We start from the raw sequence: 26,783 nt of genomic DNA on the forward strand, positions 1-26,783 counted from the left end.
TGATGGCCCAATAAGTGGGCTTTCATCAATCTCAAAATGAGGGTGGAATTGCAAAAGTTCAGGTTGTTATTTGGTTTTTAGGAGCATTAGCAACTAAGGCCATATTGCTCCGGGATATGCGGTGGTCATTCCCTGACCTTTCCGCATCATCCGTGTTTGGTGGTCATGGGCTCAAACCCCGGTCTAATCAAGAAGCATGTGCTACGCATTGCTGCTCCTGCCCACCTGGCTATGGAGGCGCCGCAAAAGTACAGGATATTATGGCAAAAGATCAATGTTTGGCCATCAGATTGATTATGATGAGTTGGATATGAATAAGGAGACGAATCATCAAATTCTGCATGAGGACTTATGGTAAAGGAAGGCCTTTGCAAAATTTGTGCTGCACAGACTCACTGATGAGCAGAAACAACAAAAATTGTCATCATGCAAAGGCCTCATCCAGACAATCCTAATTTCCTTGACTGTACTGTCACTGGGGATGAGTGTTGGGTGTTTCAGTACAGTCCACAGATGATGTGTCAATGCATGCAGGGGAGTTCAGAATCATCACAAAGGCTCAAAAATTTTGTTTACAGAAGTCCATGATTAAGACTATGCTGATCATGTTTTTTTGATAAACAGGGTGTGATTTACAAGGAATTTTTAACTGAAGGGGAGCTGTGTGCAGCCTCATCTGGGAAGTGCTACTGAAGTGCACTTCCCAGATGAGGCTGCAATTTTGAGAGACATGCAGCTGGTTTTTGTTGAATGGTAATGCCCTCATTTATTCTGCACTTGTTGTGAAGACATTTTCTGATGAAATATAACACAGTAGAGATCAATTATCCATCCTACTCTACCAACCTAGCACAATGGATTTCTTTCTCTTTCCAAAGGTGAAAACTGCTTCAAAGGAAAGGGATTTCAGGATGTTGAGGAAAACAACCACTGAATGGAACATCTCTTTGGATGTTTTTACTCTTTTCAGAAACTTTTAGAATGGTGTAATATGTGCATCCAATGAAGTGGGGATTACTTTGAATAAAAATAAAACCATTTTTGAGTTCCTTCACTTTGTGTTCTTTCTATTGCACTCATCTGGGAACTTCATTGTCATATTTTGTATGTTCCTAGGATTTCATGCTCCAATACTTTCAGTTCATGTCTCTTGTTCCATCTAGAATGAAAATGTAACAGCTGTATGCTACCTATTATACTATTAATCTTCTATTAAGTTTTTTTACTGTAGAAGGCACATTCCTCTTCTGTGAGAGGGGGGAAAAAACACCCTCCAAAATGTACAGTTCTGGAATGCATCTGCTAAATTTATTAAATTAGTTAAACTTATAAGCATACAGTGTAGCATTTTTTTCACCGAACTTTTTTTTTTTTTTTTACCTCAAATTTACACCTACTTGCAGGGATATAATAAAAATCCTGTTTCTAGGGCTCTTAAGTTACGTTATTGTATCAGGTTATTTATTTATTTATTTTTTTTTTTTGTAATTTTTATTATTTGATTATTATTTTATATTAATTTATTTTATTTAATTTTTTACATTCTGTTACCTTGAACTCTGTATTATATACTGCTACTGGCTCTACTATTGTATATGACATTACCAATATAATAAAATTGTGTTTAGGATTTTTCAGAATTTCACTGCTGATGGAGGTGGAGTGTGCATAGTTAGCTGGCATGTGCACACCGGATACTCACCAGCAGGCATTTCAGGCACCCATGCAATATTTACACACTATGAGCTACATTGATATGTGTACCAGAGATTAGCCAGCTCGGCCCTGATTGAAGATGATATCTAAGATACTAAGTGACTAGCAATAAAATGGATCTCGTCCACTGATGCAGAAATTACCGAAAAGTGCCAGAACATGTGGACTGACATATGCATGTTGTGTTATAGCTAAGATATTTACAGAAACATGGAAATATAACTGGCAGGATCCTGATTTCATTGGTATGTTATCTGAGGGTATTAAATCATATCTGAGGTAATGCTACAAACCCCAGAAGTTTCAAAATATTGTGCGAAGAAAAAGCTGGAGATGAATGGGGAGGTTTCCCCATGGAAAACAGTAAGCCATACATGCCACATAACAGTTTTGAGACTATTCTAAAAAAATAACATTAATAATACCACAAAAAAAAAGTAATGCAACCATTAAGATTGTACTTTTCAAGCTGCAATTTTGACACATGAATACTAAAGATGCTCTTACAATTAAAATAAAATTACAACAAAAAACTTATTCTAATTTGACTTTTAGGGTGTCTTGATACTCAGGTAGCAAAATCACAACTTTTTGTTGTATTAATTTCAGTGTAATTAAAATTAGTTTTTTTTTTTTTTTTTTTTTTAAACAGTAATCAAAGAAAACTACATTTGTCTTTGTAGAAAAATGTTACACAATAGCTTTGCAAGTTCAAGTTTAGAAACAGACGCAACATACATAAATGTAATTGCATCTCACAACTGACAACAGTACTTCATGTGAATGAATCAATGTTATTTGTTTATTTTTCATATTATTCATCATTCACTTTTCTCGAAAAGTGAATGATGAACCACTGGAACACTGAGATGAATGCAGATTGTGCAACCATCCTTAAGCAGGAAAAGCATTATCAAAAACTTTCTTTTTGCTATTCTTTTAGAATTTGGACATGGTAGTTTTTGGAAAAAATATAGTGAACTGGTATTCAGGTCTTTGCAAAAGAGACCTGAAAGTCATTATTCCATTTTCCACAACATATTCCTGTGAAGCAGACTTTCCTATGGCGAAGAATATTAAGACGAAGAATATACAAAAGGCCAAATTTTGCTCATGATCCACAGTATGTACTAGCTGAAAAAAATCTTATATCTCAGAGCTGATCATGAAATGGTATCAACCATCACAGTGACAATTATATATCTAATGTACAGGAATTCCTTCTCAACTGAAAGTTTGCCAACTGTAGATTTGAGATAGCATGGTTTTATACTTGCATACCAACATTTTACAATCGGTGTGGTTTTTTTTTTTTTTTTTATAATTTATTTGAATCAGAGCTGTAATGCTCTGATTCATTTTCAGCTTCAGAAAGGAAAATCATTTTGAATATTTTCGTTAGATTCTTTTTAATTGCGATAAATCGATTTAATTGTGGTAAATTGATTTTAATTATCTGTTACTCTAATGTAAGTTTTTCGAGTTTTTCGTTTTAATTTCTGGAGAGTATCATACAGAAGTGTTCTACATACTATATTGAGGTATACTCCTCTTATTTTACAATTTTTTTTTTATTTTTTTTATGAAAACTCCAAACACTTGAGGTATTAGAACCTATAGTACTTAGTATTGTATTTGGGTTGGAGGTTGAGAAGACGAAAGAAGATATTTGTTGACATTAGACTTGAACTTCTATAGACTAATTTTCAGGATATACGTATGAAGGAAGGTTATTCCAGAAAACGGCAGTTGAATGAATAAAAGGAAGATGAAAAGTTGGTTCTGTGAGTTGAAAGATGCACAGTAAATGGATGTTGGCTGGAAGCGGCATGTGTTCGGACTGTTTTGAAAGAGAGAGAGAGAGAGTGGGAATTATAGAAGCCAATTCAGAAGAACAGTGCCCACGGAAGTACCTGCAGAAAATGCATGCAGCAGAAACAGTACATCTATGAGACAGCGAGTGGAGAGACTCTGTTAGAGAGGAGTCATTAATTAACCTAACTACTCTCTTCTGAATGAAATCTAGAAACCTGAGAGAGGTTTCGGGGACACCACCCCAGTTGTGGGAACAATATTCCACGGTAGGATGAATTTGCACAGAGTGAACAGCTGTTTGGAAGAAAAGTAATGCCGAAAGCAAAAGAGAAAAAAAAGTTTTTTAGATGCAGATGAAGAAATATTTGTAATGTGCTTGTGCAAAAGAGAGATTAGAAGTCAGGGCAATCCCCAAAGGAGATATATAATTTTGCCTAGAAATCGTAGTGTCACCAAAGATAAGAATAGGAGTAGAAGAATCCTCTTTTTTTTTTTTTTTTTTGCAAAATATAAGACAAGACTGAGTTTTAGAAGGATTGAAATCAACTAAGTTGTCTTTGCCCCACTGGAGAATTACCTGGAGATTGGCACTTAAGGATTTGGCAGTGGATATTCGAGAAGTTGAAGCTGATTGAGTAGGGCACAATGTGCTATCATCGCGAAAACTATGGATAGGATTTCCAGTCAATGGAAGAAGGTCATTAATAAACAAGAGGAAAAGAGTGGGGGGGGAAAGAACTGAACCTTGGGGAACACCAACATTACTGGAGAAGGTTAGAAGACAGAGAGCCATCTAATATCACCCTCAGTGAGCGATCAGAGAGAAAACGGGATAACTAATTACAAAAAATCGGTTGGCAAACCATAAGATGGAAGCTTGTTTAGAAGACCTTAATGCCAAACATGATTGAAAGCCTTTAAGATGTCAACAGCAACTGCTTGTGTTTCACCGAACTTTTCCACTGAATTTGTCCATAAATAGGTATCCAATATGGGAATCCATACTGGTGACTGTTGATAAGACAGAAGGTTTCTAGGTAGTTTAAGAGTTGGTGGTTAAATGATTTCTCCATTACTTTAGAAAGAGCAGAAGTAACTGCAATGGGATGATAACCGGATGCGAGGGCCTTGTCACCCTTTTTAAGAACTGGCTAGATATGAGCAAATTTCCAAGCAGAAGGAAAAACACCTTTGGAATAAGAAAGTGAAAAAAGGCGGCAAAAACAGGAGTAAGTTCAGGAGCACAGATTTTGAGAACAAGTGGAGAAATACCTGAAGCTTTCTTAGCATTCAGATTTGTCAAAATCCTTCTTACATCCTTTTGACAGAAGACCACAGGAGGCATTGAATGGAGCGTGTTGGGAATAGTGGGAGGTGTTTTACCAAGATCATTAATACACGAGTTGGAAGGAAAATGGGATGCTAGCAGGTCAGCTTTATACAAAAAACTCGTTGGCATTCGAGGTGAGCGGACGCGCTTAGACAGGGCTCCTCAGTTAAGTGGTTTACTTTTGGATAGTGCTTTTAAATATTTGATTTATTTAGATATTGTTGGATTATTTTGTTATAGGTTTTCCTGTAACTGTTTGATTTTAATAATATTATAGATATAATTTTTTAAAGTTACTTTCATTGATATTTATTTAATTTTATAATGGTAGTTACGAGATCTGCCTTAAACACGTCACAGGGTATCGTGACTCACACGGAAATAGCAGATGGCGATTTACGGGCGAGTCATGATTTAATCCGTTGTGGAACCTGTGGAATGTTTTCCAAGGTCGACCTGGTGACTAATCCTACCTCACCTGGGGATTCTTTTCTTTGTGATCGATGTAAGGAGTGCACCGATCTTAAATTACAATTTGGTGCACTGATGGAACAATTTTAATCCCTGAAAAAAACGAGTGCTTGCCCTCGAAAATAATGCTTCTGGGAGCTCGTCAGGGACTCAAAACTCCAGCAATCTACCAAGTGATGCACACCCGATTCGAGCCTCAAAACAGAAAAACCAAGAGCAAACTACCTTGGTTAAAAAGGACATTGTTTTATTAGGAGACTCCATTGTCAGGGAAACGGGGAATATTTTTTGTAATAAAGATAGGTGGAGCAGAACCAGGGTATGTCTGCCGGGAGCAACTATTGATGATGTCACCAACAGACTGTCAGATTTTAAAGGGGGTAAAGAAAATATTATTATTCATGTGGGGACAAACGATATTAAACGTACACGATCTGACGATTTGTTGGAAAAATACAGGACCATGCTGAGGAAATGTCGCGAGCTAGGCCATAATGTCTATGTGTCTGCAATTCTGCCCAGACACGATAGGAGGGATTATATGTTAAGAGCCTTGTGGATTAACTCAAGACTTGAAGGAATCTGCAAGGCTTTAGGGGGTAAATTTCTATCAGCATGGCCCACACTTGTAGGTAGAAGGAATTTGTTTTGTAGAGATGGGATACACTTAAACAAAGGTGGTGCAAAAGTTTTTGCCAGTATTATTGAGGATACCTTAAAGGCTCAGGGAAACTGCTAGTTAGGGGGGGATGTGGGTAATACTGACACGCGTTTATCTGATAATATTGGTCAATGTAACTCTTGCACATACCTTAAGAGTTCTTATCTGTTACCCCAACTGGACGTATTATCTAGATGTTCTGGGGCCAAAGACGTTTCACGTGAGCGGGTAGCTAATATCAGGGAAGAGAGCCTAAAAAACTTCAAGGGTTGTGTTAGAGTTGTTAAATATACAAGAACAGTAAATCTTAATTGTTTATACAGTAACGTTAGAAGTGTCGTCAATAAAATGAGCGAATTCGAACTGCTGGTTAAAACAAGTAACGCGGACATAATAGGGCTTACAGAGACGTGGTGCCACCCGGAAATTGGGGATGATGAGTTTCAGTATGGCTTGTATAATGTATTTAGGAAGGATAGAGTAGATAGAAGGGGTGGTGGGGTAATGCTTCTTATCAGAAGCAGCCTGAGTGCGACGATAGCTTCCCCAGATTCAGACATTTCACATGCTAGTATAGAGTCTGTATGGTGTGATAGTTGGAAACAAAGGTACAATGCGAGTAGGAGTAATCTACAGACCAGGTGATTGTGAAGACTTTGACAAAAGCCTCTACATGCAAATGGAATGGGCAAGTAAGCGTCAATGCCTTATTATGGGCGATTTCAATTTGCCTCTAATTGATTGGAGTAAATGGGAAGGAAACTCGACATGGGGAACAAAATTTTTAAATCAACTAGATGACTGTTATTTGTATCAACATGTCAGGGAAAGTACTAGAGAAAAGAATATCCTAGACCTCATCATCACACATGAATCAGATGACATAACAGGGCTGACAGTAGAGGAACCAGTAGCAGGAAGCGATCATGGAGTTCTACGGTGGATGATGACGAGAGAGGTAGCAGAAGTAAAAGGCAAAGGAATGGGTTTTAATTTCAGAAAAGAAAATTACGATGCCTTAAGGTACTACATGGCCTCTATTAACTGGGTAGATATTGCGCAGAGAATGAATACAATTGAACTGTGGTACGCTTTTAAAACATTAATCACAGATGCCTTGAATGCGTATATACCATTAAAAAAAAAAAAAATACTCAATGAGAAGGGTTCCAAGTTGGATGAATAGTGAAGTTGCCACATTACTTGAGCAGAAAAAGGTGGCATGGAAAAGTTACAGAACAATAAAAAGTACTGAAGCCTATAACAGCTATAAGGTGATGTGTAATAGAGCCACAGAAAAGGTTCGACAGGCAAAGGCAGTTTATGAGAAATCACAAGCAAACAGAGCAAAGAGGGGGGATAAAGAATTCTTCACATATATAAATGCCAAGAAGAGCAGGACAAACCAGATCGGACCTTTACGTAAGGGAAAGGGGATAGTAATAAATACACCAGCTGCCGTTGCAGATGAACTCAACAGTTATTTTGCATCGATATTTACAAATGAAAAGCCTTTTGTGGCAATGGGAAATTGTGGGAGCGAAGTTAAAAAATATGTAATTAATGATATTGAAATTTCGCAAGATTATTTAATGAAAAAAACTTTCAAGCCTACAGACCAGTAAGGCTCCTGGAGTTGATGGAATATACCCTATAATCTTGAGAGAGGCGGCAAGCGAGTGCATTGAACCACTGAGGCTGGTTATGCGAGCATCACTAGACTCTGGGGAGATTCCCTTGGATTGGAAAAGTGCAAATGTATCTCCCATACATAAGGGTGGCTCTAAAAGTGAAGTGGGAAATTATCGACCTGTCAGTCTGACTTCAGTAGTAGGGAAAATCATGGAGGCAATGATCAAGGGTGGAATTCAGGATCATTTGGATCGAATTGAAATTCTCAAGGATACTCAGCATGGTTTTGTAAAGGGAAAATCATGTTTAACAAATCTGGTTCGCTATTTCGAAAGGATCACTCAGGAGCTGGATTTAGGGAATAATTTCGACATTGTTTATTTAGATTTCAGCAAAGCTTTTGACTCAGTCCCACATGAGCGGTTGCTTTATAAGCTGGAACAGGTTGGAATCACTGGGAAAATCCTTAGATGGATAGAAGGATGGCTTCAGGGCAGGAGGCAGAGGGTTGTGATAAATGGCTATTCCTCAGATTGGGTTGATGTAAGAAGTGGGGTTCCCCAAGGATCAGTATTAGGACCACTGTTGTTTTTAATTTTCATAAACGACATTGATGAAGGGATAGAGGGCGTGATGTCTAAATTTGCAGATGATGTTAAAATTGGTAGAGTAGTTAATGATCACTGTCATGCTGAGCTTCTTCAGAGAGACCTAGATAGACTTCAAGAATGGTCAGAAAAATGACAGCTGTGCTTTAATCCAACAAAGTGTAAGGTATTAACACCTGGGAAACAGTAATCCCAAAATAACTTATTCATTTGGTGGAGTTCAATTAAACCCAGTACTGGAGGAAAGGGACTTGGGTGTTACGATACGGTCAGACATGAAATTCTCTGAGCATTGTAAACAGGTTGCAAGGAAGGCCCATGGTGTCCTATCGATGATCTATCGAACTTTTGCAAGTAGAGATAGGGACATGATAATCCCATTATATAAGGCTTATGTTAGACCACACTTGGAATACTGTGTTCAAGTATGGAGACCGCACCTAAAGAAAGACATCGAGCTTCTTGAAAGGGTGCAAAGAAGGGTAACTCGCCTGGTGAGATCGGCAAAAGGGCGTCCTTATGAAGAAAGACTTCGAATATGTGGGTTGCAGAGTTTGGAAACTAGACACCTTAGAGGAGATTTGATTGAGGTGTTTAAGGCTCTGAGAGGCATCAGTAAAATGAATGAGGACAAAATTTTCAAGATTATAAATGATGCTAGAACTAGGGGACATAAATTCAAGTTACGGGGGGAAATGTTTAGATTGGACTGCAGGAAGTTTTATTTTAGCCAGCGAGTTATAAATTACTGGAATAAGTTGCCTTCATGGGTGGTAGAGGCCGACAGTTTGGGGAAATTCAAAGGTCATCTGGATAGTACTTTCGGGTAAGGGAAGCGCATAGGATGATAGGATTAATTTCCTTTTTATTTATTTTTATTTCATTTTATTATTTTTATTTATTTATTAATTATTATTATTTATTTATTAATTATTATTATTTATTTATTTAATTTTTGTTTTTATCATTGTTTTGTTCGGTTTTTTTTTTTTTTTTTTTTTTGGCTGGTGCAGCATAAGCCATAGGCTTTCTTGCACCATACGGCCGTTACTAATACTAATACCTTGGCTGAAGTGAAAAGAGAACCATCTGGTTTTGACAGAGGTGGGAGCAGAGATGGGCAAAAGGTGTGGCCAATAGCTTTGGCAAGAGACCAGAATGCTCGGATACTATTAGGGCAAGAAGCAAGTTTTCTACTCTTAACCTGTTCAAAATCTAGTTTGGACTGATTAATAACTGCTTTATGATTGTTGTGAGCTTTGGTGTAGGCAGAAAATGAAACTAAAGAATTGGAAACAAGCCAATAACGATACACAACATTATTCTCCTGAACAGCCTCAGCACATTTATTGGAAAACCAAGGTTTAGAAAAAGGACGAGATTTTAAAGTGGAGTGTGGGATAAAGGATTCCATTCCTACAAGAATAATTTCAATGACATGATCTGAGCAAACGTTGACCTCAGAAGTTTTGAAACAGTGATCTGACCAAGGAAAAGAAATTTTGCAGGTCCTCCCATTTTGCATTCTTGTAATGCCAAACAATACCAGGTTGGGAATAACCATGAGATAAAGGCTCCATTGGAGAAGTGACAATCACCAAGTCGTGATCTGAGGTGCCTAAAGGACTACTAACTTCGACTGTGTACTTAGAAATGTTGTTTGTGGAAAAAGACCATGCGTGTTGTCTGTATGGTTAGGACTGTCCGGTATTCTTGTAGGTTAATGAACAATCTCTGCAAGGTCGTTAGTATTTGCAAAAGCCTCAACATCTCGACCAGCTGGGTCAGTGTGACTAGAAAACAGAAGCCAGCTCGAGTTGTGAACATTAAAATCACAAAGAAAAATTACATCACTGTTAGGAAAGTTGGACTGGAGAAAGTCAAAAAGAGCTCCAAGTGATTACTGGAGTTGGGAGAATGGTGGAGACAACAGATGAATTTGACAGAATGAGGTAGCGAGATTTTAAGCCAGAGAAGATTGAAAAGAGGAGATTCCAAATTATCAAGTCTCTGACAGGGAATATCGGAACGGACATATGCACAAGTACCACCTTTGAGACAAAAGAAATCATACAGCGAATAATTTGGGCAAATGAGATGAGCAGTGGTTGAATCAACTGATAAATGAGATTCTGTAAGAAAAAGTACATGGGGGTTTGGCAGACTGTAAGTGGAAATGGACATCATTGAGATTAGAATTGAGACCATGTATATTTGTGAAATGAAATAGGAAGGGTTTGGGAGGTTTAGATCTTTTCGCAGGTAAGCTTACTCTATTATTTTGACAATTCATGGAGTATTCAATAGTAAAAAAAGGTGGGGGGAGGACCATGCTGGGTGAAGTAATGAAATTTTTGTATATGGCATATACATGATAAGAATATACCCAGATCCTTGACATAGCGTGGCCTCGACAATGCCCCCTGCATACACACTACTCAGACTCCCTCCAGTCACTATCTGACAGAGTAGAGGTAGCAAGATTATACACTAGCTGATCCAGAAGCCTCCTAATGAGTTACCAGTTCAGTCCGGTGTACTAACTAGCAGCCAGCCTGCGAACACCATTTTAGAGCTATACCCTTGAAATATAAGGAAGATTGGATCTCGCCATGATTTTCAATATAACCTCAAAAGTCATCAGTCAAACTGCATGATAGAAGAGATGGGAAAGGGTTGACTGGAACTTAGCTGTGGAGACTAAACATGGGTTCCACCACTTCACACCTCCAATAAGCAAAGTGGTGGTATTGCACCAGTTGATGAGTCATCTACCACCAAGTATTGCCTGGTAACACAGAGGGGTGGCATTCCTCCATGTGGTGTGGGTGCCACACCTCGACCCCTGCTTACGATGGTTCACACCTGGGTGGTCAACCACAGTGTGCTTGTGCATGGAGGTTGTACCCAGGATTACTAACAGTCCCACCATCGTGAAGGTGCATGCAGATGATTTGGCTGTCACAGACTGTCTGGAATTCGCCGAAATATGGTCCACTTGACCTGAATGTCACCCGAATATCAGTTCCATCAGCGTTTTAGTTTCCCAGGTAGCAAGTACAACTTGTCTGGCATATCTGAGAGAATGTCTGTGACAACCTCAAGGACCAATGTGTTGACCAAGGTGTATGTGTTTTAATGTATATGAAGTTCAAGTGTTGTATCCTTAAACAAAATAACCCAACGACTATATCTCCCACCTTCCATACATCCCACATGGGCAGGTAAAGAGAGCAGTGCTGGATTTAGGCAGTATGGGACATACAGAAGGCCTAAAAATAGGTAATTTTGAGGATTCCCCACAAATTTGGGGACTCTGGAGTAACTATGCTACTCCACCATTGGTAAATCTGGCTTGCTAGTGCACAGGGGGTGGATTTTTTTACATTCTACACTTTTGACGACAAACTTATCAGTACCATATATACCTGGGATTGCAAATTAATTTTCTTTGTATAAGAAAATAACTTATAACAGTCCAGATCCCCTTTTTTGCCATAAAATTAATTAAACATCAAGTAAATATTATGATAATATATTTTTATTTCCTTTTTTTTCCAGAATATGAAAAAAGGCACATTGAGTATGATGTATGATTGATTTTTCTCTTAAATGTCCCACATTAAATCAAAGGAACTTACAAAAATGCAAAACTAAAATAATTAAGATTCACAACTAAATCTTTATGTGCATATTATTAGCAGTCCAGATACAGACTGACATTTGATTGCTGATATATAATGTGTTGTGCATGGACAAGTTACTGACTCTCAGCAGATTTTCACGTTTCTAACATATGCATTTTTCTCAGACATATTTTGGACTGCTGTTTGTAACACCTTGAAAACTAATGTATTTGTTCTTCAGTAATGCAAATTAATATTTATTTTACTCTTTATTATGTTCTCTAAATGTTCAATAAATGCTGAATATGGATGTGTACTTTGTTCCACCACCTTCATTATATTTTTCTTACTGTATTGTCAGTCAAACTTTATTGTTTCTGTAAATAGAAAAATGAAATTTATTGTAGAAAAAAGGAAAACTAAAATACCACAAAATTCATGTGGTAAGTTACGGCAAGGTGCAATTCTGTATTTGACCTTTTAGGAGTCTATTTTACAAACTCCTCTATGTGGCTGATTTATATAGTATAAATAGGAATATTAAAAAATGCCATGTGTATAAACCTAGGCTAGTCTGAAGGGGAAAAAAAAAAAATCACCCCCACCCCTTGATATTCACAATTAAAACTTTTCATTTGTATAAATGAAAATTAAATTTAGCTGCTCACATATAGATATTTAGTATAAGCCAAGAGAGCACATGGCAAGCAGAATAATCCAAAATATAATGAAACTTAAAGAAGTTTCATGGTTGCATTATAAACATTTGTCATCCATTATTATTACCTATGAAAAGAAGCAATAATGATATAAATGTTTCCTCAAACTAGACTCCTCTTCAGTTTAGAAATAACATTTCTCTGCACTCTGAAAAAAATCTGACAATTTAGATACCCAAATAATATAAAATGCCACACATTTTAGAATATATTTTGGTTCCTTTTTCAGTGGCAAAGTCAAAATTAACTAACATAGGATGAACATTATATAGAACATAATGGAAATGTACTCCAAATTCAGTAGCAGTTATAACTTCTACTAAACTTGGAGTCCAGAAGACTGTCATCTCTCCAAGTACAAGGCTGAGAAAAAATGGACAGACCAGTTTTCATTGCAGTTGTGATCAGTTCCAGTGTATTATACAAAATACGTATCCTGACATCTAGTACAATCTGGCAAACTAATTAGTGATTATGTGACATTTCTGAATCTGTTTTGGAATTTATCATCAGACCAAAGTAAAACTAGATTGGAGAAAATAAAACAAAACAGATGAAAGAGAGAAGTTATACGATAAAACCAATACAAAATAACTTCATCTTTTCAAGGACACAACCCTTAACAAATACAAAATATCCAAGAAGTCATAAGAATGTCAATAAAGAAATGCCGTCAGGAATCAGAAAATTTCAACAAGACATTTCCATGTGATGATAGCCAAGGCTACGTTTTAGAAATCTAAAGTGGTGGTGGTGGTGCTGATATATATACATGTTTCACTTGTAGGTCATATGTGCCAAATTTCAGAAAAGTTGCCCTGTTAATAAACTTGGAAATATCTCCTTTGTGAAAGATTTAAAAAAAAAAAAAAAAAAAATACTATGAATGGTGGTATATTGGAAATGACTGCCTAGGTGCAAACCAACCTAACAAGGTTATACAGTGGATTCTGGTTATTTGGGCCACCAGTTAATCAGGGCAGTCATTTATTTGGGGAAAATCTTAAAAAACAGAAACCAATGAGAAAATAGTCAGGGCTTACTTTGCTTAATTGGGACAGCATGCCATTTAATCGGGGCAGGAGACCGCAGCACTGGAGATTACCCTAAGATTGTCTCCGACAATACCACATGGTTCGGTTGAAATTCTGGAGGTCACAACCACAAATCAATAAAAACAATTAGCAGTCACCTGTTTATTGGGCTTTTCTGTTAGTGAAATCTATCATAAAGGGATAGTAAACTATCTTTTTGAATTTGCGATAATACCGAAAGCTGGAATTCTGTGGGTTATTATGGTGAAATGTGTTTACACTTCCACGAAATCTTCAATCATATAAAAAAAATTTATTTTAAGATCTCTTCATTCCTATTTTTAAATCTTTGTAACTCTTTACTCCATTCTCACTTGCGCATATCTTGTTACTTGCAAGATGTGTGTGCCGTTTTTTGTTACTGATTGCTTATCTTTTTACTGTTTTAAAATTTTAACCCCCATCCACAAATGTCAGTGAATAGAAATGTCAACTAGTTTGTACGTACATATTACAGTACGTATTGATTATTCCAATTATCACGTATATCTTCCAATTTTCATGTATCACTTAATTTTTTTTAATTGGTAAGGTAATAAAGGGTAAATTTGCGCTTAATATATCTTTGCTTTTATAGCCTGTGGATAATATTCCTCCTATTTTCTCTAATTAGAATCGTTGTTTAATAGAATTAAAATTCAATTCACAAACATGATCACAATGACTGGTGCTTACTACACATCGTATAGTGAACTGTACTTTACTATGGTGAGTTCGTCGTAACGTGATTTGATTGTACACTGAACCAATTGTAAGGGGGGGGGTACATTGTATTTTTAACTATTTAAGTGAAACTTCGGATAATTGGGGCAGCCGCTTAATCAGGCCAAAATACATTAGTCCCGATGTGTCCCAAATAACCGGAATGGACTATACTTTGTAGGCAATGCTAAGGGGTAAATTACTCTCGCCACCTCGTACAATATCACCAGTGCTTAAAGAAAATTTGAAATGACCAAAACCATAATTTAGATTTCACAATGAAATGCTAACATCTCCTAATTTCTTTCCTGCAGTAAAAATCACATATTTTGAGGTTATGATCGGTAGTATCATGGTAATTATAACTGAGAGTACAACTTAACAGTTTCTGTAGGTTGGTCAATAGACTAGCCTGTGAAAAATCTATTGGTAGTGCTCTGGGAAGCATCTGGTTCAGCTAGTGAATAATCTTGCTCACTAACTTTCAGCTCCAACTGGAGGAAGTTCAAGTACTGCACTTGCAGGGGCATTGCTGGGGCTACACTATGCTAAGGAGATGAGTATCCTCTGCTATGCATACAGCATTGCTAAAATCTTCACCTCATACAAATTGTTCCACCCCCCCAACCCTTACATAATCTATATCAATGCATCATGAACAGCCAAACTAATGGGGAGAAAAACTTATCTGCAAAAAGATCTAAACCTTTCAAAAACTTGCTAATTCAGTTCAGAAATATACATGTCTCGGTTATAATCTTGGTGCTGCTTATTTTCATCTAAAATCTGCAAAGTCTCACTTACCTTTTCTGACAGAACTTTTAACTACTGGTTTCTTCAATCACCACTTGTCATTTGTCCTAGTTATCACTCTATAATTCCTTCTGCTTTAAAGATAGTACTGGTGGATATATCTACTCCTTGTTAGATACTCTTGTACCTCTCACTTTGATCTCTGACTCAAAATTATTCATTCTGTCAAGTCTATTTACTGTCTCTACAGCTCCCAACTACACAAATTACTACGAACTTTTCTTTTTGATTGTCTTTGAAACTCTTTCTTCGGTTCAACTTTCCACCAATGAAGTAATTTCCTGTGGTGATTTTAATGTTTATAACTCTAGTTGGCTTTCAATTTTATAATCGTGAAACACGTTCTGAAGCTTTTGGCATTATAATTTTATTCTAAATTTACTCATTTACCTATTAGAATACTCAGAAAACCCTAATCTTCATCCGAACATCATTACCAAATAACATATTTTTTATACCTGATATGGTTTATAATGTCCATCTTTGAAACAAATAATGGCAAATAAGGCCTTTCAAAATGGGCAGTATTGTACAAATTCTTATATGGAAAAATTCTTTCCACTGTTGAAGAGAGGAGCATTTATTTACCATTATGGCTGACATGTTTAACTATCTTTAGTGTATGTATTAGCGAGTATGCACATTCCTCAATTCAGAGAACACATGCAGGAGGAAACATGATATAAAGAGATAGCTTAATCCAAATTTTCTTCTATCCCCCATTCCAAAAATATACTTAGTGACAACTAAAACCACAGTATTCATTACTGATTACAACCATTCACACCAGTAATTTATCTTTCAGTAAACAGCTGAAAGTGTTCAGAATTCTTTAATTTCATGACAATACAAGAAAAGAAATCACTGGAATAAAAATTATTCAGTGCAATATGGGCTTCAGAATATTGACACATTTTAAATATTTGAATAACATTAGAATAACAGAATCTATAAGTTCTTATCATTATGAAATCAGGGTTCAATTTACCTTAAAAATCTGTGAAAAACTGCACAATGGCTTTCAATTTGAGAGGACTACTTGTAATGCTTTGTAAAAGTTGCCTTGCACATATGTGCAATAAACATGATAAAAATATATAGCAAAATCTTCCTATAATGAATCTCCAGGCAGAGCATTTAGCTGTACCAGAAATTCACTCCAACAAATCTCACTTACAATTACGTTAAAATACCCATTATTTATTTAAATAACTTTTATGGAAAGCATTATGTGGAATATTTAACAACATAAGAAATTAAACACTATGTGATATGAGATTAACTATTTATCTTACTGAACATCAAAAAGAAAATGGTTAATTACTAACATATATTAACACTTTAATATACCCAACTGGTTAAAGTAATGGGCACCTCAGGTGAGGTTTCTGAATCCTCTCTGAGATTCTATCATCAGGCCAAACTACCTGGGGAGATTTCACCTGTACTTGGAATATGTCACTAACTTAATACTAATGTGTTATGTCTGCCAGAGGAAGCTAAAGTAGATACCACTGTAGAGCAGCAGATATCTTTTAAGGGAACAAAAGGTGAGAATGCCATACCTGTTGGCGCTAGTGATATTAAGAGTAAGAGAGCTAGGGATTTAATTAACAAGTACAGAGCAATGTTGACAAAAAGTTGAGTCAGCAATCCTGCCTAGAAATGATAGGTGGAAGTATGCAATGAGAGGCTTGTCAATCAATTCAGCCCTGGAAGGACTGGGCAAAGTTCATGGGGTAGAATTTTCTTCTGCATGGTCTGTGCTTGTTAACAGGAGAGACTGTTTCTACAGGGATGGTACACACTTAAATAGGAGGGGTGCAAGAATATTTTCTGATGCTATCAAGGCAGTGTAAGGTGGCTTGCAAAAATGCTAGCTTGTGTAGGGGGGGAACATGTAAGCTAATAGATTAATAACAGCTACAGGCAGAAGTGAAAGTGGTTATTGCACTGCTTATATTAGAACATGCAGCTGCCTGGAAGGAAAGGTGTCAGGGATTCGAGATCTGCTAGGTGTCATGGAACAAAAACAATTATGAGTATAACCAACAACTGTACAGACTTATAGAGTAAGTCAGTAAATCAGACTGTCTCAATGTGGGACTAACTCTCCAGATACTGAGTGCCTTAACTCATATTTCATCATATCACTGATATACACAGTCACAGTGTACACAGCATTGTCATATTAACATCATCATATTAACATACGTAAGTATTATATTATATTGACGTTTGGTATTTGCCTTCTATTGGCAGGGTCTGAGTGACCAACCCTTATAAGTTGGTCACTCCCAACAGTAGCAAGATTTTTTGTGGATTTATTGGATGACTGTTTTCTACACCAGCATGTTAGAGAGGTAACAAGACAAAACAATACTCTTGATCTAATTATCAACAGTGATGCAATAAGAATCTGCAGATAAAAGACCAACTAGGTGGCAGTGATTACAAAATGTATTGATGTGGGATATATTTAAAGATGCAACTACAAAAAGGAAAGGGAAGAACTTTTGCATTTGTAAAGGCGAGTACACATCAGTCAAACAAAGTTTTTAAATTCCATGCAGTGGAACCAACTAATGAAGCAGCAACAGCAAATTCTAAATGGGTAGCATTGAGGGATGTTATTGTAGAAGCTACAATATCAAAAGCTACTAGGCTTTTGATACCAACTGGGAGATACAGTTGATGGCACAGAGGTAAATGGTTATCAAATGAACTGATTAGACTCATTGCAGTGAAGAAAAATGCATAGGATGCATATAAATTATCAAATAATACAGATGACTAAAGCAAGCATCTGTATTATCTGAAGTTTGAAAAAGAGATAAGCAAACTTTTGTCAAGATTATGAGAACATCCCCTAATTCAGGAGAGGTCCATATGGATTGGAGATGTGCAAATCTATTCCAAATCACAAAGAAGGACCAAAGGGGAACATAAGTAATTTCAGACCTGTTAACTTGACTACTGTTCCTGGGAAAATAATGGAGTCAATGGGTAAAGAAATAATGAAGGATCATCTAGACTGAAATGCAATTATACTGCATTCACAGCATGGATTTGTTAAGGGGAAATCTTGTCTGACTAATCTGATTGACTACTATGACACAGTAACAAAGGAAATAGATTGAAAAAATAATTTTGACATCATACACTTAGATTTCACAAAAGCTTTTGATGCTGTTGCATATAAAAGACTGCTTTATACAAGTTGGAGCAGTGTGGCATTAATGGCCATGGATAGATGAGTAAGAGAAGACAGAAAAGTTAATGCTCTTTTTGGACTAAATGTTATTAGTACAGTCCCCCCCCCAGTTCAGTGCTAGACCCATTGTTGTTTTCCACATTTATTTATGAAATTGTCAAATGCATCAATGTCTAAGTTTGCAGCTGCAACAAAAGCTAGCAGGGTAGTTAATTGCTGTAATCAGGATATGCTACTTCAACAAGATCTAGGCAAATTAGGCAGATGGGTTGAGAAGTAGCAATTGAAGCTTAATATTAGCAAATGTGAGGAACTTCCTATGGGGAGCAGTAATCCAAGATTAATGTATCAGGCAGCACCACACTCAGGGCACTCGAGAATGAAAGAGACCTGGGGGTAACCATGCAGTCAGATATGAAGTTCTCTGAGCAATGTAGACAGGCTGCCATAACAACTCATGGGATTTTTTCAAAGATATACAGGAATTTTGGGGGCAGGGATTAGAATATAGAATGTTGTTATTCCACTGTATAAGGCAATAATTAGGCCACATCTTGAGTACTGCATACAGGTCTGGAAGCCTCATTTAGGAAGGAAGTTGTCTGCTGGAACAGGTGCAGAGACAAACAACAAGATTGGTGAGGAGAGCAAAAGGCCACTTTTAGCAGGAAAGGCTTCAGTTTTGTAAATTGCAGCATCTGAAGACTAAGCACCTGCAAGGAGATCTGAATGAGGTGTTTAAGACCTTGAATGGATTTAGTACACTCAATGCTGATGGAATCCTTTCTCTTTCTGAGACTACACATGAAAGGGTAAAAATTCTAACTAAGGAAGGATGGTTGCAGGTTGAATGTATGGGAATTTACCTTCAGCCAGATGGTGGGTGATTATTGGAACAAACTCCCATCTGCTGTTGTAGAGTTGGACAGGTGAAATGTTGGCTTTTTTTTTTTTTTTTTTTTGGCTGATTCTGTATAAGCTTGCTTTCTTGCATCATGTGCCACTACTACTAATGTAATCACCAAAGTACAATTATTCTCTCTCTCTCAACATAAGAGAATCTCAAAAGCACAGAGGATTCAAAACATTTAATGTACTATGTGTTAGTTTATACACTATTCTCCAAAAAAGTACTCAGACACCCCTATTTTCACAGTCAATTGAGCTTCCAGATAAACAAATGAATCAGACTAGTATACAATGAAAGGCGTACAAGCCACACAAGTTAGTTGTTTTCATCATGGCCCACACAGCTGAAATGACTGATTTCAAGAGTGGTGTTATTGTCAGATGTCTCCTCATTGTTGGCTTGTTGCAGCAAAGTTATCCCGAAATAGTAGTGTGATGGTACCAACACCACCCAGCAATGCAGAGGAAGACCATGGAAATTCACTCCATGTGAATTTCTGTGGTTATGCAGATGGCCAGTACAACAATCTTATCAGGCATTCATGCAAAACCCAGGAGTTGATACCTATATGAACACATTATGTATTTGTTTATACAGGTCCACAGCCTCAGTTTTTTTTATGGGAGGGTGGCAGTACATAATCCAAACATCACCAGCCACAGCCAGTGGTCTTCCCTTGAATGGTGCAACAAATCTGTTTACACCCTATTCTGATCAGATGGGCTATGCACTGTTCCATCAGTGAAGTACTGAGGAAGTGGTGTTATGGTGTAGCACTGTCTCTCAGGTATGGCCTAGAACTTATTTTTGATGCAGGAAACCATGAATGCCTAATTCTGGAAATTAACATTCTGGAAAATTCATATTCTCTGCAGTTCTTTTGTACATGCCTATAATTCTTACAATATGTTTCTTACTGTCAGTGCTGTTTGAGAATGGTTTATGGAAATGAATGTACAAAAGTTGGAATGGCCAGTGCAAATCTGAACTTTATAGGTGAATGGAAGAGTGACCAGTTCAGCCAGACTAATACATCTGTTAGTCTGGCTGAATTGGTCATTCTGCAGGAGGGATTAGGGACTATACCAACTGTAGTTTTTTTTTATTGGTGGAAAGCCTAGTCAGGAAAGAGGAACATGCCACAGTGACTAAAGGGATCAAAGCACACTATTGTAATGATGTCAAAATGAAATCGACATGTGTGGATACTTTGAGGATAGTACATATTTGCAATTAACTCTTTTCTTTGATGCTCAGTAAACTATTTAAGCAATTCCACATTATGTATAGTATTCAGTTTCTTATATTAATTATTATTCAAATAAATTATATTGCATTCTTCTAATATACAGAAGTAGGTAATTTCAACTATTTCACTTCAACATCAACTTTATTTTAATAATAAATATTGATAAAATTTCACTACAGAAGTAAATTTGCATAAAGATTATCATTTTAAAGGGATGTTTGAGTTCTAAGAAGATAAAAACAATAGTGATGCATATGGAATAAAAGTTTAAATCCAAAAATACAGTGTAATGATTATTTTCCATTTGTAAAGTTTAATTACAATATTAAATTATAAAATCATTCTATTGTACTTCTGCCCATAGTTGGAGTAAATCAATTCTACTACACCTTTCGAATATTTCTAAGGAAAATACCCATGAAAAGTTATTTAACGGTTTGAATAATGCATTAGACTTACCGTAATAAAGTAACTTTTTTGTATGCACTTCTGCATTCAATTCTAGCCTGAGGATACTTTGGTCTCTCTAATGATGGCAGACAAAAGCTAGCAGAAAAGGTTATGAGCATAAGCCAAAGCTTTAACACCCAGCAGCTCTCATTAGAGAAACCAAAACATTCTCAAAAATAGAAATTGAACACAGTGATGTATATAATTCTCAAATAATTTCAATGGCCAAGCTGAAATATAACCTTTATTATTGTACCTACTTTTGATGTAATTCCAGATCTGCTTCTCTCATTTCTTTGATTTTAGCATAATCCTTTAGAAATGAAGGACACAGAGGATGCTGAATTTTCTTGCTGCATATCCTCCCCCTTCTTTTGAAATCAGATTTTTTTTTTTTTCCCCCATGCAAAACTGACTGTTTTTCCATATTCCTTTGTTAAAGGTGTTGTGTAAGTGAAAAATTTTGGGCACAAACTGATAAAATTAAAACTAGTATCATTCCTACACTAACCTTTCCTGATTTTCAAACTTTTTTTAAATAAAAGCATTTTGTTCAAACAAGACAGAGTTCTAACTTGCAGGATAACAAGATCCCCAAAATTCGTAAATTTTTTTTTTTTAAATTCCCTTAATTAAGAAAAGGAATTGTGCATTTTAAAAAAAATGCATTTTTTGAATTTCCATAAACAATTTCTAAATCTCACATGTGGCATAGGTAGCATTTCTGACATTTAGAAATAATTCAAATGAATTAGTGACAAATTTATAATTAGCAATGTTTTGAAATTATGAGTAATTTTCAAGACAAATTTCAAAACAATTTATATGTGAATTTCAGGACAATGAAGCATAAGTGATGGATATATTACCAGTTTTTTGGGTTATCTGTTCCCCCTTTCTCACTACTATTACTGCAGGTAGTCAAGTTCATTTGTACTAGTCACCCTGACTGTAACTGGGCATTACTATGCTAATTACTTATACATAATTTGTCCCTACTTGTATTTTGTTGTTTATTTATTTATTTTTTTTTTTGAATATAACATATCAGATATTTTAACTGCACCAAATTTAAGGTAAATTCTACCCCTCACATCTCAGTAGATTTTTTTCTAGTTGAATACATCCGTAGAATTAATTTTATAATAAATTGAAGGAACAAAGTTATTCATCAAATAAATTTTGACAAGCTTCCCTAACTATTCTCTAAAACACAATATCATTAGTCACACAAAATGATCCATTTTTAGTGATAATATATTGCATAATTTTATACGCTATTCAATTAAAAAAAAAAGCTGGAGATTACAGAGTTAATACATTTCACAAAACCTTGTCTGCCAAAACGGACTTTACTTTCCTGATTAATTTTTATTTTAATACCCTAAATTAAACAATTTCCACATTTTTTTCCCTCTCTAATTCCTAATTACTTCCATACTGTAACGTAGGTCACATGTCCATCATTCTCATGGATTTCTGCAAGAAAACCTGACAAACAGTCATTAAGTTGCACCTGAAATTGAAATCATCTCGTCCTGTGTACATGCACGCACACACCTTCTTTTTGTCTTTAATATATAAGCATAGATACAAAGTAACAAGCGTTACACAGACCTGGTTTTGTAATTTTAAGTAGTTCTTTAAAAACTAACGGAGATGGAACTAACAACAAATAATGTATGCGGCATGCTGCATATAGCAACAAAATAATCCATAAATTTACTGGTTTATTATAAATAGTCACTATGACAGGAAAAGATGCAATAGAAATAGAAGACATAGGAACAGCAGCAAACTATACAGGCTATACACTTTGTGCTGATAGAATAAAGCCTCTAATTATCCTTGATTGGACATTAACCCATTTTTTATTTTAAGGTCAGCTTACAAGGGATGTATACAACTAAGAAACATCTATATAGGGCTGTATTCTAGTTTCAATCCAAACCCCATCATTCAACATCCATCTGCATGATGTGCATAGAGTTTCTGATACAAGATTCAAAGAGAAAAATTATATGGGGGGGGGGGAGGTATTAGCATTAGTAGAGGCATTTGATGCAAGAAAGCAAGCTTATGCAGCATCAGCCAAAAAAATTAAAGTAAAATAAATAAATAAAAAATAACCACTTACACTTCACCCCTCTGTTCGTTTGAAATACCAACTTCATGACAAGGGATGGAAGTCTGTTCCACCTACCAACCACCCGCTGGCTAAAGGCAAACTTCCGCACATCTATCCTACATCTGTCTTTCCTCAATTTGAATTTATGCCCTCTCAGGTGATTATTCTGAGCAAGAGGAAGAATCCCACCAGCATTGAGCATGCTCAAACCATTCAAGGCTTTGTACACCTCCATCAGATCACCTCGCTGCTGCCTAGTCTCCAGACACTGTAATTCACAAAACTTAAGCCTTTCTTCATAAGAGCACCCCTTTGTTCCATTCACTAATCTTGTTGCCCTTCTCTGTACTCGTTCCAGCAGCTCTACATCCTTCTTGAAATGAGGTCTCCAGGCCTGTATACAGTACTCTAGGTGTGGCCTGACCATTGCCTTATACAAGGGAATAATCACCTCCTTATCCCTGCTAGAAAAATTCCTATATATCAATGACAATACACCATGAGCTACTCTTACAGCCCGTCTGCACTGCTCAGAGAACTTCATATCTGCCTGCACAACCACCCCCAGGTCCCTTTCATTCTCTACCACTGTCAGTGTAGTACCACAGAGTTGATACGTTGCTGTTTCCCCATATGTAGTACTTTACATTTGTCAATGTTAAACTTCATTTGCCACCTCTCAGCCCGTCTGCTCAACCTTTCCAGATCCTGTTGCAGCAGCATAGTGTCAGTAGTGTCCTTGACAACCCTGCCAACCTTCGTATCATCTGCAAACTTGGACATTAAGCTTGATATACCATCATCAATATTATTTATAAATACAGAAATCAATAAAGGACCCAATACTGAACCCTGAGGGACTCCACTAATAACATTAGTCCACGATGAGCAGTGTCCATTGATTACCACTGTCTGTCTTCTCCCCCTCAACCACCCCTTTATCCATAGCAGCAATTTGCCTCCAATGCCACACTGCTCCAATTTGTGCAGCAGTCTTCCATGTGCAACAGTATCAAAAGCCTTTCTAAGATCCAAGTATATAATATCAAAGTTATTTCCTGGATCCAGTTCTTTTGTGACTGCATCATAGTATCCAATCAAATTGGTCAGGCAAGACTTCCTCTTAACAAAACCATGCTGGTCTGAGCTATAACTGAAGTCTTGTCTAGATGATCCTGCAGTGCTTCTTTAACCAGTGCCTCCATTAATTTTCCGGGAACAGAAGTTAAACTCACAGGTCTATAATTACCCGTGTCAGCCTTTGATCCTCCTTTGTGAATTGGGGTCACATTTGCACATCTCCAGTCCATGGGTACCTCCCCTGAGTCCAAGGAAGCTCTCATAATTATGGCTAAGGGTTTGCTTACTTCCATTGCTGCCTCCTTTAATATAACTGGATAGACTCCATCCACCCCAGGTGCCTTTCTTGTGTTTATCTTCAACAATTTCTCCTCCACTTTACTCTGTTATTACAAGATTCTCTAGCTTACTGCCAGAGTTGAATACATATCTGGCATCCCCCTCGCTGAATAACTCCTCATGTGTGAATGTCGATGCAAAATATTCATTTAGTTTGTTAGCTACCTGAGCAGGATCATCAACAGTTGACCCATTGATATCAAGTGGACCAATCTGATTCATCCCCTTCCTTCTAGAGTTTACATAAGTAAAGAACTCTTTGCTGTTTTTCTTCGCATCCTTTGCCAAGGATTTCTCGTAATCTGCCTTCGCCTGCCTAACCTCCTTTGTAACTTGGTTACAGATCAACTTGTATCTATCATAAGCTTCTGTGTCACGTGTTAATTTGTATGTATCCCATGCATTTTTCTTCTCTGCCATATGCCTCATTAGTTCATCTGACATCCATTTAGGCCTAAACCTTGAACAATATTTCTTAGTTGGTATGTAAAGCCTAGTAGCTTCCAAGATAAGTTCTTTGAATGCTTCCCATTTTGAATTTGCTCTTGGTAACATCATCAGTTGATCCCACTGTATAGAATTTAAATACTGTCTCAGTCCACCGTAGTCGCCTTTACGAAAGCAATACCCCTTCCCTTTACCCCTAATGGTAGTTACCTCTTTGAGTAAATCCCACTTCAGAACACTGATCACTGCCACCTAGTGGTTCATTTATCTGCAGATTCTTAATGCATGAAGAATCACTACTGATAATCAAATCAAGAGTATTACTCCCTCTAGTTGCCTCCTGAACATGCTGATGTAGAAAACAATCATCCAATAAATCCACAAAAGCCTTGCTAGTGTGTGTGTGACCAGCCCCCAAATTCCAGTCAATATCTGGGAAATTAAAATCCCCCATAATAAGACTCTCTGATTTACTGGCCCACTCTATTTCTCTGTACAGTTTCTTATTATACTCATCAGAGTCATTAGTCCTATAGCACACTCCTACTCTCAATTTTGATCTCCCAATGCTTATGTCACACCAAACTGACTCGACACTGCACTGTCCAGCGATGTTGACTGGCTTCACTTCCTTGGATTTTATGTGTTTCTTAACTAATAGCATAACCCTTCCTCCATTCCTATCCTGTCTATCCTTTCTGGCGCCTCCGTAGCCAGGTGGGAAGGAGTAGCAGTGCGTAGCACACGCTTCTTGATTAGACCGGGGTTCGAGCCCGTCACCACCAAATACGGAGGGTGCGGAAAGATCAGGGAATGACCACCGCACATCCCGGAGCAATATGGCCTTAGTTGCTAATGCTCCTAAAAACCAAATAACAACAACAACAACTATCCTTTCTGTAGACATTGTACTCCCCAAATTCCAGTTCTGCATTCCTTATATCTGTGTGACACCACGTCTCTGAAATCCCAACAATATCTGCCTTTGATGTTTTGAGCAATACCTCAAATTCATCAAGTTTATTTACTAGACTCCTAGCATTAGTGTACACACAAGTATACATGCACCTGCTCTTCCTCTTAGCTACCCTAACACAACCCATGTGTTTACTTGTACCCCAATGATTCCCAGCACTCTCTGAAATATCCTGCATCTTATTTTCCACATTTCTTCTTCATATTCTATGCCTGTATTCTATACCCATATTCCTTCATTTCTTTTATGTGACATTCATTTCATCTCCTCAACCTCCACCTGAAAATTTACACTTCCATACTGTTCAAAAGAATTATTTCACTGGTCTTCATATCTTCTTCTTTAACTGTCTTCATGTGTCGGGATGGGAACAAGACTGGAGTATGGTCACAGTAAAGTGATTAATCCTCACTGCTTTGTCGAACTATTCTCTTATGTTCCCAGTTTTACATTTTTAAATTCATGGTTCAGATATTTGGCCTTCAAGTGTGTTCAAGAAGAATCTCCCCAATTTGTTTAATGTTTCTCATTATGTTTGTATCACCCTTGAGATTATTAACAACATCCTGGGGTGGCCTACTGTGAAAGCGACCAAATTAAAAAAATCAGAAATGAAGCTAAATGTATAGATTATATTCCATTTTTATTGCCAGAAATTATGACTGGGGTTTCAACATAATAGAGGGTTCATATTTACAGCCTTTTAGCATTAATTTAGTGCTCACTGTTAAGTAGCGGCATTAGTGATTTCCTAATGATATTGATTCTGTCAGGACAAACATTTCTCAATTCATTAACAATTA

At 36.8% G+C, this 26,783-nt stretch overlaps 1 protein-coding gene across 4 annotated transcripts in view; it reads right to left on the bottom strand.

The window, feature by feature from the left end:
* The window catches only part of unk (RING finger protein unk), a 308,416-nt gene that overhangs the window by 175,595 nt on the left and 106,038 nt on the right, over nt 1-26,783 (bottom strand). The gene's annotated exons all lie outside the window — the stretch shown is intronic.

This window comes from Mastigoproctus giganteus, chromosome 6 (genome assembly GCF_048544385.1).
Source record: "Mastigoproctus giganteus isolate SK-2022 chromosome 6, ASM4854438v1, whole genome shotgun sequence".
Taxonomy (NCBI): Eukaryota; Metazoa; Arthropoda; class Arachnida; order Uropygi; family Thelyphonidae; genus Mastigoproctus; species Mastigoproctus giganteus.